At 41.0% G+C, this 16,285-nt stretch overlaps 1 protein-coding gene across 1 annotated transcript in view; it reads left to right on the top strand.

The window, feature by feature from the left end:
- T265_01492 (hypothetical protein) overlaps positions 1-16,285 on the top strand; it is a gene marked incomplete at both ends in the record, with an annotated part of 92,581 nt that overhangs the window by 8,443 nt on the left and 67,853 nt on the right. The window lies entirely within an intron of this gene.

Here is a 16,285-nt window from a genome sequence, read left to right as displayed (position 1 = left end):
GAGCAACCAAACGTGGCCTTTTTGGATAAATGGAACTGATTATAGCTGTTGAACAACCTTGTTCCCTTTGCCTGTTATTGCATCCATGTGAAGGAATCAAATAGCAGGTGCAAACGGTTCGATACGACCTAATTGGAGGACTGCTTCAATGGCCAAATCAAAGTGAACAGTTCCTAGGGCTGACCACGTTCATGTTCCGAAATAATAAAACATGATGTATAAATATGTGAAGCGTGATGGTGTGCATGGCATATCGGACTGATGCTTTCGAATTCGCAACAACATGTTTCCGAAGCAAACGATGAAGGAAAAGGAGAATCGCAGACCCTGGTCTAAAACGCATCCGTGTATCCCTGCCCAACACGGTTTTTCTCGACCCGGAAACTCGTAAATTATTACGGGAAACCTGAATTCCAGAACCTAGGTTATTTACCGACAAGGCACACTGCGCGATCGTGTGAATTCAAACATTGTTATCTCCGAAAGGAAAGCTGATCAGCTACTGTAAACTGAATATTCAGGTTTTTACGTCAGTCGAGGTACACCAACCGTCATATCTACCCGAAGATTAACCACTACTTTCTTCTTGCCATGTAAAACAGAAATTACTGTGTTTCATTGTTCTTTTAAAGTTCCAAGGTATGGTAATTCTTCTGGAATCTCTTTCATATAATCGGTATTACCAGTGAATAGTACCTTCAGCAGTACTGATGACCACGGATACCCTGTGTATGAACAGCTCACTTGAACTTCATCTCGGAACCTCTTACTTCACGGTGTTAGCTGAGGGGAAGTAGGCGCTGTATGCTGTTTGGAGATAAGATTTCTGCCTTACCACCTTAATATTTTCAGTCATATCTTCTTCAGATTTGCACTGGTCTTGCTAAGCTGTGTGAACAGCTGTCACGAGTCTAAAATCAGTGTGAGCATGCCAGGGATCAGGCCTGACATGCAACGTTTAGTAATTGTAGCACTGTACCGTGGTAGTCAGCTTATCATATATCCTGCTAGGTGATGCAATGTGTCAGTATTGAAAAAACAACAAGTGAAACGCGTTCGTTACTATTGCAGAATGTACTTTTCACTAAATGTTGCCAAACTACAATATTGATCTCAGCTACTTATCTTCATGTGGCAAACAGTAAACGTTGCTCTGAATGTGATATCCCTAAACGAAACTTGCTTTCCTGTTATCTGAACTGGCCATCCAGCCACTCGTTTTGCTGGCTGAGAACATACACATCAATTTAGGAAGAATAGAGCAGATAGTAGACGATGTTGGAAGTAAAGCTGCGCACAAAGGTAGGTGGCGGTGACAGGTAGGCAAAATCAGCTACTTGGGCTTGCGTTTCAGTAGTCAGTTGCAGAATGCGTAAGCCGGAGCAAACGATCGTCACACTCAACTTATACACTCTGTTAGTCGATATCGTCAAAAATCTCAGGGATGCGAAGACGTCTGATGCGCTTAAGAATATGAGACATTGTTCAAATTATGAAGTTGTGTCCAATCAGTGAACTAAAATCGTTTGTAATCTTTAAAACCCATAAACTGCGACAAATTCCCTCATGATATTTCTATTGTCATTGCGTTTACGCTACATTGCAACCAATCGATATACCTAAACACAAGCTTCAAGGACGAACACCGGTTTAAATTGTTCGCCAAGCCAAATTAGTCCTGGTTGTGGTAGTCGCAAACAAAATGGTGGTGATGCTGTGGACGTCATTCATTTGACGCACTAACCGGGTAAAAAAAACTCGTCTATTAGAACGAAAAACCGTTTGTGTGTTTGTTCCTAAAGGGTAAAATGTCAAATTTGTGATTCACAATTCCTGTGTTCCTCGGAATGGTTTCATTATGGCCTGGTGCAATAAATATCCAGTTTGCCGGGCTTGCGAGTTAGCTTGAGTACACCGTCACTAATCGTGGGGGCATGATCAGTGTCTTAAATTGTCACCGAGAATTCATGATGACTGAGGTGATTGCGTATTCCGAAATAGGTAGAGCGCCTTGACTTATTTTGACGAAAGGACATTGATGAATACCAACGTTTTTATGGATGGACAGGTATGGTGGCATCTGGTGTTCCATAGTTCAGGAAATAACTTTAGGGATGATTTTTGTTTTTTAAGTTTTGATCACTGGGCTGCACCAACTAGTAAAGGCTGACAATGTTAAGCCTTACTTACTTATTCGAACTGTTAAAACATCTCGCCGTAAGTCTTACTATCGATGTGAAACGTGGATGCACTTCTTGTTACAAATTTCTGAGTTAGGTGAAAAGTTTTGAGTTGTGCTTAATTCAGTGCTGTTGGCGTTGATCTTCTATTTGGCCGCAGTTCGTGACCACGAAGTGAATCTTACATGGGCTGCGATGCTCCTAAAACCCCTTCAACGGATCAGTTGCGCAGACTAGCCGACTAATGATCCATAATGTTAGAAAGTAAAGTAGACTATGCTTGTTCCTATCTATTTGCGTCTTTACTGGTATTCCTAAACTGAAGTTTGGAACTTGCATCACGTATCCCGAAAGCTTTTTAACAGTGAGTAAGCAGGCACATACGAGAGGAAAACAGACAGGCCTAACATTTTGAACTCTGCTAACAGTTTGACCAATGTACGCGTCCTTCCCAAAGTGCAGTCGTTTTTTGGGAGAAGAGTTTAGCCAACCAGAAAATCACTACCATAGATTGTATCCCCATCCAACAGCCTACAAATGTTTGTACGTAACACACGTCCGCCTAAGAAATAATTGACGTCAATCTCAAGATTTATTTGGATAGGCTGACTCGTCCAAATAAGTAGATGTGACAGAAAACGTATGGTTTACAAAGTTGTTTTTGGCAGAACCAGTTGGGAGTCAGTACATTGACTACTGATTACACAAGTCCTAAGAAAATATTTAGTGCGTAGAGTCTTTATTGGATTAGGTTTCCTCCTGTAAGAAGTCACTGAGCGTAAAGCAATTTCGTTCACATACCCTCTGCTTCGTTTGTGATTCTAACATAAACCACGGAAGGTAGCAGTTTGGACTCATTTGAATCCCAAAAGTTTTGAAGAATTCTGCAAGTTGCCAGTAAGAACCATTAACAGCGTTTTTCGTGTGGAGATCATTCAGTGTCCCTCAACGGAAAAACAGAAGACGACTTGTTTCTGGTTGTAATTGGCTTTTGTCCCCAAACTCAGAGAATTGGGTTTTTTGGCATCTTACTGAACTTAGGAGATATAATGCCCACAAATAAGCCATTAGTGGGACCGCTTTGCTGAATGAGGCACCGTAAAAATTTGACAGCAGATATATGAAAATGGCGAATGAACCTCGACCAGAACCCAATTTTACTGTCAGGTAAGTTATTGACATTAATAGTCATACTGTGCATTGAGATATATTATTGATACCAGTTGGCTGCTTATCTAAGCGTGGGAAAAGCCAATTTTTTCGCTAATTAAGGACTTATTCACCTTTGAGTTCCGAGATCCCCTGAATGTATGAGTGGAGGTTGAAATTCACTTGCTTCGGTCACTGGCCGGTGCATTGTTGGCATGACTGCAGAAAGTATTTGCAAGCAGGCGATTCTACCCAAGTTTGTTTACACAGCTTTCACGGTCACTTACCTCTGTACCCACCTTTACTTCCATCACCATCTATCATCTGCACCTAAGTTGTTACCCTTTTTGTGATCCAGTTAGACGAGAGGTTTCGTAGACGATTCGAGTAAAAACCCGGCACGATAAAGTTAGCGGTTGTGCCCCCCCCCCTCCGATAGGGAGATATTTGTTCCAACAAAATTTAAGTTTCCATTTGTTACACTCTGTGGTTTAGTGAAACTGATGGTTGCGCTGTTCATTTACTAGCTATTAAAGACGGTGTGGAACTCACTGCTGTCCCCAATACCACCCGTCTTTTTGGGAACCCGTACCAGCCTATACGACGAATAATTAACCCGTCAGCAGAGATACTGTGAATTTACCCCAAGTCTTCTGACAATGAATCCGGTTCGAACTTTGGGACTAAGTTTAGCTTGCAAACCGCCTTCTCCTAGGTCTCGCCTGTTATCAACCTAGTCTAATGTGGCTTAATTTTTGTACAAGTTGTTGCTACTACTCAGATCAAACGAATCCAATGGGTAAGGGGGTAGAATAACCTGAAGTCAAGCTCATATTATGGTAGTATTTCCCGGATGCCCCATTGATTGTCGTAAAATGCTGATTTACGAACGCCTGACAGGCTTTTATTTCACGTGAACTGCTCTGCAATGCTCATTTGTTAAGCAGGCAACTTGTCTTACGGTACTGCCACCCAAAACAGCGCCCTCTAAAAGACTGTACTTTTCAGAGAAATGAAGCTTTTACAGCTGGAAATTATTTTTGCGCGCGCCATCCCATGCTGAAAACTTCAGCTTTATTGCCCGGCAACCATATTGCGTCTTCATTTAAAAAAACTAATATTGTCAGGAACCGATTTCGGAGCGATTTTCATAGTCTTACTGTTGATGACGGTGATTGTCCATCTCATGTTACTGGTCTCATTGCAAAAAATACAAGGTGTGCAAAACATCATTTAAAAAAATAAAACAACATACTTCATATGCATATTTCATTGTCTTAGACCTTCGCTGTCTCACGCAATAGGCATTCAGATGCCATCCGGGTCTGCACTGCCTGAGGTTGCCTAGAAAATTGCAGTCTCTTCATTCACAAGAATCAAATACAACTATCGCCAGATTTACCAGGAAAGCAAACGATCACAGATATGCTTGACTGGTTCCTTGCCACTACTTCTCTGCGGTAGAAGTACCCACACTCCAATGATTTACGGGAACAAACTGTCACAGCATTTTTTCATACTATTCGATTTATACACCAACAGTAGTGCAGAATACTACAAAGACACGCAAATTCTTGTTCCTTGATAGTAAGGCAGAAACTCTGGTCCCTGATTGGCGTGCTCTTTGGAAGTGGTTAGTGTATTTATCAGGAGCATTAAAAAATGGTAAAAAGTCTTTGGATGTACCTACTGACATTTCAGAATTTTTCAAGTTCAAAAGCATTTTCGTTGAGATGACTCCAAAAAAAATGACCAGAATGGTGAAACCCGGAGGCCATTTTCCAAGACCATTCGAACTTAAGGTTCTATGGTTATGTTGCAATACCACTTGTATTGCTGCCAACGTGTACTGACCATCTGTTTAGCTAAAAGCTCATCTGGGCTTAATCTGGATGCTTTTGTGCTGTCAAACTGTGCTTGATGAAACGGAGTAAGATGTTTACCACTCATGAACTTCGTAACAGACGTCGGACCTTGGGTGAACTTGTGTGCATTCTTTAAAGAACACGGTTTCCGCACAGGCATAAAATAGCCTTATCGTAATGGACAATCTCTTTATGAGGAAAGGTTCAACAAACGCGATGGTCACCTAGTGCCTTACGCTTTGACATCCATCACCAGTTCCGAGTGTCTCTGTCTGTCTTGGTAAGTAAATTTGTTTGCTATTTTCAGAGCACATCCTCCGTGAAAAAACAATGACAAATCAGCATTTTATTAACTGTTATAGCAACCGCTTTTCCCACAAGGGTTTGTACACAATGATTTTGTTTGGAATCAAAACTTTATTCAATGAATAACGTCCTATTTTATAAGGAAATGTTTTTTTAAATGGGACAGCGGAATGCAACAGCTTTTGTTCCATAAGTGGTATAATTTTAAATGTCTGCTACAGCTGCTCACAATCAATTTCGTTCTCAGGGTCAAATGACGTTTTGGAGACCTTCGATAGTGCGTCCAAAGCCATTAGGAGCTAGAAACCGCACCTCGGAATTCCTTGAGCGTTTGCAAAAAGCATGTAGGTGGTCAGGGCGGTATCACATAATGTGGACAATGGCCCGAAGCTAAATAAGTTTGACTCCAATTAGAGTTGGTAATCCATGGGACCAACAGATGAAGAACACGGTCCACGTTTTGTCAGATGATGTGGATAGGATCCCGTCGCAAAAATAAGAAGATCCTAATGTTCCAACCGTCCACCAGTCCTAGGTTGTTTTTCAGCTGATTCCAAACCGGTGGCGTTTAAAAATAATAACAAAACATTTATTCCAATCCACTACAGGGTGTTAGTCGATTGTAAAAGTGTGTCGATCAGCTGATTCCGTCTGAAATACGGGTTCGCCTCTTTGGATGGGAAAAGGCAAAGGTGCTGCAAGTTGAACTGAAGAGTAGAACAACGTTGAATAGCCTGAAAAGGCAGATATCATTGTTACTGGTGTTTATTGATGCAGAATTTGTCTGAAAAATCTTTTGAAGCCGTAACCTTTTTTGGAAAAAAGCAAGGCAAAACTATACGCCAGATAGTGTCTTGCTTGTGTGCAATTTACCCCTCCCCTGAGCAGTAGTAGACTCTTCCTAACTCTTTTGGACAATACAACCTCACGCATGCACCAGTACGATTCAGTAAAAAAAATGAATTCCTATTCCAGCCCAACTGATGCAGTTGTACTTAGCAGTAATACGAAGCTTCAGCACTATTATTGATTATTTGACGGCTCAGCATGCATTAGCACACAGGTAGGTGGTCGGGTTGGCGAGACTGATTTTTATGCGACCCCCTACTGTGTATAACCGGACAGGATGGCCGTTCCTCAGATCACTGGATCGCGATGTACGTATTCCAGGCTATTTGAAGCAGCTTGTAAGGACTATTCTATTTACAGGAAATTAGCCCTAATCAGATTATACGACGCCAGCACTTTGACGTTTCCCAGAATGTTGTTCCTGTCACAGCTGTTTGTTTGACTGACGTATTGAATGACTGTTAGCTATTTTATGAACACATTGTTTTTCAGGCATAATAGGAGTGGACAGTCGATTACTACTTTTCTAGTCATCTTAGGAATGTAATATTGTCCTAGAAAGCATATCGTTGAAGGTCACTGAACGAGGAAACTATTGTCTGACACGGGAAAGAACGCAAGTGGGATCATAGTAGTGAAGAGGATGTGGAGGTCGATGGACTATTATAAAACGAAACGACATAAAGAATGAGACAAAAGTACTTCCCTGACATCCCGTTTATATGGTAAAATTAACAAAGGTTCCAACGCATTTCCGGAAAGCACCATCTGACCGGTCTGCCGCACCCTCCAATTTGGTTTGAAGCAACCGGAGTAACTCTCATGGTCAGTTACAAAAAAGTGGGGAACGATTGGACTCTGGCTTTTACTTTAGACCTAAATTAACAAAGGTTCCAACGCATTTCCGGAAAGCACCATCTGACCGGTCTGCCGCACCCTCCAATTTGGTTTGAAGCAACCGGAGTAACTCTCATGGTCAGTTACAAAAAAGTGGGGAACGATTGGACTCTGGCTTTTATCTTCTTTAGACCTAATGGAACAGACCTCTGGCCAGACTGAGAATCCAACTCTGGCCAGCCTGAGAATCGAACTCAGGCCACTTGACTTTTGTAGCGCATGAGTTACTACTACTCCAACAGCGCACACTATTGAACTGGTTTACCAACTGTGACAAAACAACGTGGTTTACGCTGAACTGTATTGAACGACCACGCAGTAACTATCCTGGTTGTTTGCCTTCAGAGATGAACAATATTTTAATTTGGTCAGTTTTGTTCTTTGAGAAAGTCGTATACGAAAAATATTTAGAAAATGGAACTCATGTCAGCCCATATAACTCTCGAATTCGAACCTCACGCGTCACAATTCTTCACCCTATTTTGAATGAGGAAAAGATAGTAGGATTCTTTCAACCCAAAGCGAATCGAATAGATGCCATAACCAAGCTTTTTCGAAGTGTATGACCTGTGACGTACGAATATTGAGCCTTTTGAAATGTCAGGTCAGATTAAAGATGATATTTGGTAAATAATGATCGGGGTGACATAGAATTTAACAAATATAATAAATCGTTTAGATGTAAGGCCCTTCCGGAGCCTAGCTGCCATGCCACCCGAAGAATGTACCAGGGCTGGATACTATCAGGCTTCCCAAGCCTAGACAGGGGAAGTCGAGAGGCACAGGTCAGGTTCGAACCACGAACCTTCCGTTCAGTGAATTTGCGCTCTAACCACGGATGCCAGCTTGACTAAACCTTCTTCCGACTACGTGTTGCGTCTATTTTATCGCTGCTTGTTCATGGTTTCAGGTGGTTTAAGGCGCACGCAAAGTTAATTATTCAATATGTTTTATAAAGATATACGGAAGGGATGACCGGAGTATCACTTGCATATCTCAGCGTAATTCTTTGTGGATTTAATAGGCTGTTCGTATCCAACACTTAAAGCGATTTGTAATTGTGTCGTCGTTAGCTGAAGGTATAGTGGACCTATCTTCATTTCTGTCATCCTCTGGGGGCGGAAAATGTGGCAGAAATGCATATTCAGTACTTCAGTGAGAGGTAAAGAATAGCGGAAAGATGATGGTTGTTCCTCTGCTAGGAGTGCCCGGAGGACATGTGCAATGTTTGATGCTAATACACGAAAAAGAAGCGACCTCGTCAAAGCTTAATTTCCAAACGTCTTCATTGGGTTATTTTCGAGCACAGGGTATCCTATTCATACTATGTCAACCATAAACAGCAGAGTACAGAAGGGCTTGAAACGCCATGGGTGACCTGACAGTTTGTATCGTTATGTTTTAACCAAGTACTCTACCTTAGCGTCCAATAACTTATTGCCCGTCTTGTTCACACGATTTGAATCAGGTATGAATGTCAAATCTTTTCTATTCAGTTTAAACCGGACAAAGTAACGAGGACAAACTTATCGGCATACCGTCAAACGGGGTGTGTTCAATGTAAGATATTTGTGAGCGCTTGTATGCACACATTAAAGTCTCGAATTCCACTGCCCAATTTGTGTCCTAGCTGATCAATCATAGTCGACTTTTCGTACGTTGAAAGCACGCACATGAATGTTAGTCAATAATTCCGATTGAGTTGATGAGGTATATTTGTTTGTGAACAAATGGTATGTCAATCGTGATTCAAACGGCACAACGCAAATCTATTGCGCCATTCAGATGTTGCCTATAGTAGGGTAATCTTGAGGAAGATTGATGACGGAAATCGTTCCTTTTTCTCATGGACGGACTTTCCCAAGTTGAACGACGTGCACCAGCGTCATTCTTAGTGTCTTCTCTGAAGAGTGGGTTGCTCGAAACAGTGTTTTAAGTCAGCAGTCTCGTATTATGACAGTTGCATGAAGAGGGGGAATTCCGGTTTTATCTGGCAACATGCGAACAAGCTGGCTAATGTGCTCAGCCGTCACTAACACTGAAAAGTGGATGTGAAATTTATAGTGTTTCCTTGCATGTCATTTAATTGTCTATTATTCCTTGTCAAACATGACTGTGTTTTTGTATGTCTGCTTTAGAGGTCCATTAGTCACCACCGAAACTATCGGTGTCATAGGTAAGATCACCTTTGTGTATCCAAGGCAATCGATAGATGGTATTAGTGCGACAAACTTTAGTTGAAGAGTAAAGATTGATTAGAAAGCACCACCATTAAATTTGGCCCTAGTCTATGCAATGTTCAACAGACTTAGTACATGCGCAAGGTGCCACTGTCATGCAACCACCCAGCTGGTTAACAGTGTCAGTTTATGTGAGGCGTGGCAATGCGCTTGTCTACTGACAGACCGATTACTCTAACAGAAATAAATTATCAGGTAGATTCAACTTCGACGGTGCATGAGGGAACCAATTCAGATATCATGTTTTCAAAGCATACAAGTTTGTTGTATCCATAACCTGGCGCAAACGCTCTGAAAAAGAACACTGGCATTCTATTCCCAGCCTGTATACGGACGAAAGTTGAAAGCAGGACAAACACCAGAAACCACCATACGACGATAGTAAAGTCGTGATATGATCACATTCGCCTCTACTGAGCTGATATTGTTATGGAAATCATGCAAATTTTAAAAACAGTTTGGATGGAAAACCTTTCAACAGTGGACAACTGGTTGCATTCTGCTGTGTATAAACTTGCAGCACTATTCCTTCCTTGATTTGTTTTGGTCACGTGGTGTATCTAAGCACTGTTTGTATCCTCCAACTCAACCATAGTAAACTTCTTACTTACTGAGGAGACAGGCGAAGGGATAATTTCAGTTCATTGGATGGCGGCTTCATTAGCAGCCATTGGTGGATTCAGAGGATGTCTGCATCAAAAAGCTTTCCCACGTAGTTTCAATTCATATGCAAATCATATATACCGACAGAAAAATTCGTCACACAGGAAAATTTTTCCCTCAAGATCGCCTCCTGGATAACTCTCGTACAAGGTAAAATAAAAAGAACTGCTCCCACAAATAGTATAAACTAAGCCTGGAATTATCGTAACCGAAAAACTATGAGCTAAGAACTTATCACCTTGCAGTTACGGATTACGTGGTGCTCAAAGTATAAATTTAAGAATGTTTATTATTGTGATAGGAATTCGGCACTTCTGATGGTTAGGTCGTGTTTGAGCAGTTACTGCTATTCGAGCATGTGAAGTGGGTCTGGAAAACAAAAGATCATGGAGATGCAATTATGGGTTGATTGGCCCTGTATGAATAGGCTAACTAAGTGAGATGCATTGAAGGGACAGCGGCTCTAGTCGCAGTTAGACGGAATCCTCTCCACACAAAATTATCTATCCTGGTTACATTGGCAATCTGTTTAAGGATAAATCACCAAACTACTATGATCACTTTGTGGCAAATTTCTGGTAATGTTAAAGTACTGGGTTAGTGATTAATATAGAAGTGTGTATATATAGTGTATGCCAGTCTTTCTTCAAATATATTTTGGTAATTCAAAAGGTGCGAACGTTTTTCGTTCATCAAAAAATGTCGGTGGAACACTTTTTAGCTGCTAAGCTGTCGCTGGCATTTCCCAAGGCAGATGAATAAAATATAGAGAAACAGAATTTGTGAACAGAAGCCTGAATTTTCATTCCAGGCTAATGAGTACCACGTGGAACCCACGAACGTCGATCAAGTGTTTTCGCCCAGCATCTGTAAATCAGTGGATTGTTCGCATAGCCAGATTTTAACAAACACATCTGCCTGCGCGTGACATCCGTCGACGGACTGTCCAGTTTCTCATCCACTCATACTTTAGGTTCAGATTGAAAATCTCACTGGGTCTAGTCGCAAAACTAATTCGAAAAATGCCCAAGTTCCAGAAACTTAATCAACCCACAAAGTTCCTTGCTTGCCCAGGTTTTAAACGTTAAAAGAATGAAGAGTGGATTTTGTTCTTCGAGCCATCTGGAGTAAAACGATTATGTATCATTTTTAACATGTTACCGGAACAAGTTCCAGTGTGCATGAACGTGCAGAATAGGCAAATCTAGTAGGGGGCCATTTTAAACAAAATTGTGTTGGTGAACAACCCGGTGCAATAGAATTTACAAGTGTACTCTTGCTTCATGCTGAGACATTTGGCTTCCACAAGAAACCGCTTTTGGTTGCTCTAGTAGAACTCAGCTGATCATTGACAGCTCATCATAAAGCAATCACCTACAAGATGTAACATTTTCCTTCGGTCTTACCAGTCGGTTGCTTAAGGGGTAGAGGCAGGGAATTACGGTAGATAGGGTTAAATAAGGCCCAACACACGAGGTCCTCAATGATCCTACCAAATATAAGGTCTTTTCAAAAAAATTAATTCAAACGGTGGCATTTTAGTAGCAAATGCGTTGTTGATTGGGATCACAATTGGAACCAACTGGCTACTGATGACAAGTGAAAATATCTTCTATAAGCAGTCCTCGGTCCCCGCAGTGACCTGTCAAGGTTGAGACGTGGAATGGCATTAAATTCCTATGTGAAAAATTTTCTGCCTCTGTGATTTCGGCACTATTAACCAAAAAACTTTGTCATAATGACGTAGATAGGTCAGACACGTGAACTTTCTGGCACAAACATCAGTTTATACACCAGACGTTGTGTCTGGAAATTAGTCTAAACGGAATGCAAAAACCGATGTGTACAGGCTGTCTATTTATTATCAATATTTACCCTGTCCAAATCAGTCAAAACCCCTCTCGATTTAATTATGACTTACCCCCATGGAGGAACATGTAATTAATGAAAGGCTGCTGCGGACTTTGGCGAAATTTGTATTCAAATTGTGGGTCGCGCTTTCCCTCTTGGCCTAGTAATGTTGTTTTTATTAAAAAGCGCGCGGATTTGAAGCACGGCGAGCCTACTAATGTAGTTTATCTGGCGCTTACCTCTGAATATGTCTGGAATTAAAATTTGACTATTGACCACTCGAATTAAATTTGATACCATCAACTCACTGGCTAATGCTACTGGCTCTGATTAGACGAATGCGGCTTTGGTTTAGCGATTTGGCTGAGTTATTCAAAGCTTCAAACAACAACTTGGTATCCATCCGTTATCTGGTAGTGAATGAACCATGGATTTGACCGGTATGACTGAACTTTCACGGGTCCAGATACATTGCTGCTAGAACAAAATTGCCTTTGCTCTGAGAAAAAATGCATTTCGCGATCGCTTAGGAGCTTCGTTCTGAAATAAAATCGAATAAAGAAAGATTCAATGTCTTCAAAATAGGGTTCCGTCATTCGTCTTAAGAGGCTATCGTTCTCTGTTTACAGTGACTTGGTTTGCTTTCATTCAAATCAGAAATTCGCAGGTAATTTTTAGTGTTATTCGATGAATCAAACCTGCCTACTTTTTCTACCCCATCGTCAGAATAAAAATTGTACCGTTGTTTCGAAACCTGTTTGAGGAAAAAAAATACACCACACACCTCTGACGCGTTGAATACACCCAACTGGCGTTCTGTTACTAAACACCGAACAATACGTTTAGCAATCCTGTGACCAGCGTGTTGCAAGCGTCGGACGTGCACATATTTCAGTAACAAGAGGGAAAACAGTGAAACAGAATAATCCATGTAAGATTTACGTCAGCAGCACCATCTGACGCAAATCTGAGAGAATATGCTTCAGCTTTGGCAGGACAAACTTTGGCAACACGTCCAAACAGTATAACCTACGCTTTCACCACGAGGATTAATAGCTCAACAATCAAACATGACTTTGATAGAAAGGTGAAATATTGTCCAGAAATAAATGAAGTTAACAGTTAAGTGTGCTATTTTTAATCCAAGTCGAGATTTCCATTTTATAAGAGCAAAAGTTTTCTGATGATTGTGAAATCTATAATGCTTTTTTAAAATGAGAGCACTACATATGTTCTTTCCATGTACGCCTGGGCTTCTTGCACAAAAGTTGTGTTGTTTCACTACCAATTAACTGGAAAAACTTTTCAGGGCTACCGAATTAAATAAACAGGGTGACCAAATGCATTTGTTTACCCCTTATTTCTAAAGTCTGATTACAATTAAACAAGAAGCCTTTAGAGTGTAAGGCCCTTTCACCAGTGGAAAAATTCCGAAAATCTGATATTTGAATTTCAAATGTGAACGAACGGACCTCAGGATTTTGACGGGACACCTCTCGATGTTGTCAGAATCGGATCCATATTAAATATTGAAATGTGTTAATAACACTGAGCTGTGCAATCGAATCAGACTTACTGTTCAGTCATCAATCAAGAGCGCCGCGCCAGGCTATTGTGCAAAGCCAGTAGGCTATGTCTGAATAAACTTGAATAATAATTTACTTCACTGGTTAATTATCAACACTCCATAGTCTCAAATGTATGAGGGACCGACAATTTTTTATACATATGCAAAACATTTCCCCTCATAGTCTGAAAGTTAGATGGAGGTTTTACCCAGTCAGGTGAGAAAGAAAAACCGACAACTGTCTGATTGTAAGGTCTAGAAAAACCTCGAAGCCTGCCGTAAAATATTCAGCAAGTAGATTACGGATTTAAACAAAGAATACTAAGTGCTTGGCTGAACTAGAAGAAAGATCTTCCATGAGAAAAACCCTGGGATTGTGCCAGCATCTTCCGTGACTTGGGATATTCCTTGTGTTTATCGCTGTAAATGAAAAGTCGTGAGTAAGGCAAATAGGATCTGGAAAAATTAGTTTCCTTTAATGAAATCATACGCAGATTACACATACTATACATTCAATAATTTTGAGACGTGCCCATAGTATTGAAACTCTATGCGAATGGAAATAGCGCAAACGTTTTTCAAAACGTCCCAAATTCGCTTCCTATTTGGACTTGTGAGTGAATTGTGTGATGAAGCTTACATCAGACAAAATTAAGATGTGTTGAACTGGTTACGACCTAGTGGCAAGACATTTCAAGACAAAACTTTAAATGAAATACTGAGAATCAGTGTGCACCTGTTTTAGTCATATCGAAAATAACCTGGGGTGCACGTATAATGAACTTCTAGGGGCATTCGAAATCAAGCTCGTCCATATAGTGCTGGTAACTACCGACTGGTCAACAGAATGACTGACCCGCACTAAGACGAGGTTTAGGGGCACTTATCATTTTTGTAAAATGTAACTTTATGTGTCATGTAAACTGACTCCTGAAATAACATCGTCTTCATATGCAGCCTGTGAGAGTTTCCGAATTAGTAACAGAAAGTCATTGAAAAAATCCCTATATAGTAAGCATATTTGAACAAATCGATTTCAAGGACAAGTTATCAGCAGTTCTTGATATCTCCAGAAGTGCCCAAAGGTGAAATATTACCTACTCATATAGGTTTATTTTTGGGATGCGTAGCAAGCAAGTAATCAACTCGGAAACTCGTGGGTGATGAAAGATTTTCGTTTGTTAACTGGTGGTCGTTTGATTTTGCAAGCATGTCAGCGCATTAGAAATATAAGTAAAAATGACCAATTTAAGACGTCGAAAGTAGCACTATTTCTTTGGGTATTGCCGTCAATAAGGCACTTATCATGAAAAGCAAGTCTTGGTGCGTACATTGATGTTCTCCAGCTAGAGAGTAAAATCGGAAGTCTCTACGGCTGTCGTAAAATCAAGGTCTTTGGATTGAAGGTAACTTTTAGATTTTACGCCCCCAAAATAACCAAAAAAATCTGAGGAGATAATTTTATTCGTGTAGTGGCTGCTTCGGTGTGTCTGTGCTTACGCGCGTGTGTGTCCGTTCCTCGTCCACCATCGATCTGGCGTGTGACTTGAGTGGCCGATTGGGTGCGTGTCCGATTGGTTTGCTCGCGTGAGTGTTGTGGGTTGACTGGATATGTGACTCAGTTGTTTGCTTACCCGTCACGGAAGGGGACCAGTTGGCCGCGTGTACACAATACGCCCGTGTCATTACTTACGTGGTTTTCTGACTCACTGCGAGCTACAATAATTAGGAATAGCGAGAGCAAGTTGAATTCGAAAAAANTCTTCGAAAAAAAAGTGAACCTGCTGAACATCCACAGCGTGTTTGTTCACGTCATTTCAGGATACAATTTTCGTTAATGTCAGCCTGTCGAACCACGCCATTTCGGTTGCTACTGCTTCAAGTCTGTGTTGGTAAAACACACGCTATTTTTACATTAAAGGAATAATATGGAAAGATTTCAAAATGTTTCAGTAAAAAGTGTGACATCATGAGACACGGTCGTCAAAGTTGACCCGAATTTTACCTTTAACAGGTAATCTTTATTTGTTTTAGAGCTGTCGGCACGGGGAAGTAGAATGTAATGCCTTGTGAACTAACTTCGCAGTTAGTCCAATTTATTTAGTTGAACTAGTGGAAATGTGTGAGAATCTGATGCAAATCGTGTGTCTAGAAACTTCTCAGGCCCTGTTCCACTGATGGCAGAGTTTCTAACGCCATCTCCTGATTTTCGGTAATCTCCCATGAAAATTCTGCTGCACTTTATAGCTGGTTGCACACACTCTCCAATTTGATTGATTTCGTTCAATGGCTGCATTGTGATATATAACAACCCGCAAGACACCTACAGAAGCCATAAAATAAAAGGAATGGATCTCCCTCGGCAGGGATGGCCCAGGTGGATATACAGCGAATTTACCTTCCAGAAGGTCCGTTGTTCGAACCCAATCTCTGCTTCTCGACTTCCCTTGTCTGATCTTGGGCAACCTGGTAGTATCCCAGCCCTCGTGCTTTCTTCAGGTTGCATGGCGCTGGGCACCGGAATGTTGCCTTTTTTATTTTCCTTATTTTTCTCATTTCTCAAAAACAGAAACAGCATCTCAGATTTCAAATAGCTAACTGACCGAAAAACACCGTGAATAGTACTGATGGTATAGCAGTATATTAAATGATGCCGTCCGGATTTCGACCAGATAGTGTCAACTGACACCAATGCACACGAGACAGCTACTCACTAAA

This window comes from Opisthorchis viverrini (genome assembly GCF_000715545.1).
Source record: "Opisthorchis viverrini unplaced genomic scaffold opera_v5_16, whole genome shotgun sequence".
NCBI classification, from domain to species: domain Eukaryota; kingdom Metazoa; phylum Platyhelminthes; class Trematoda; order Opisthorchiida; family Opisthorchiidae; genus Opisthorchis; species Opisthorchis viverrini.
The sequence above is the reverse complement of the archived record's forward strand: the minus strand, read 5'-3'. Positions and strand labels throughout refer to the sequence as shown.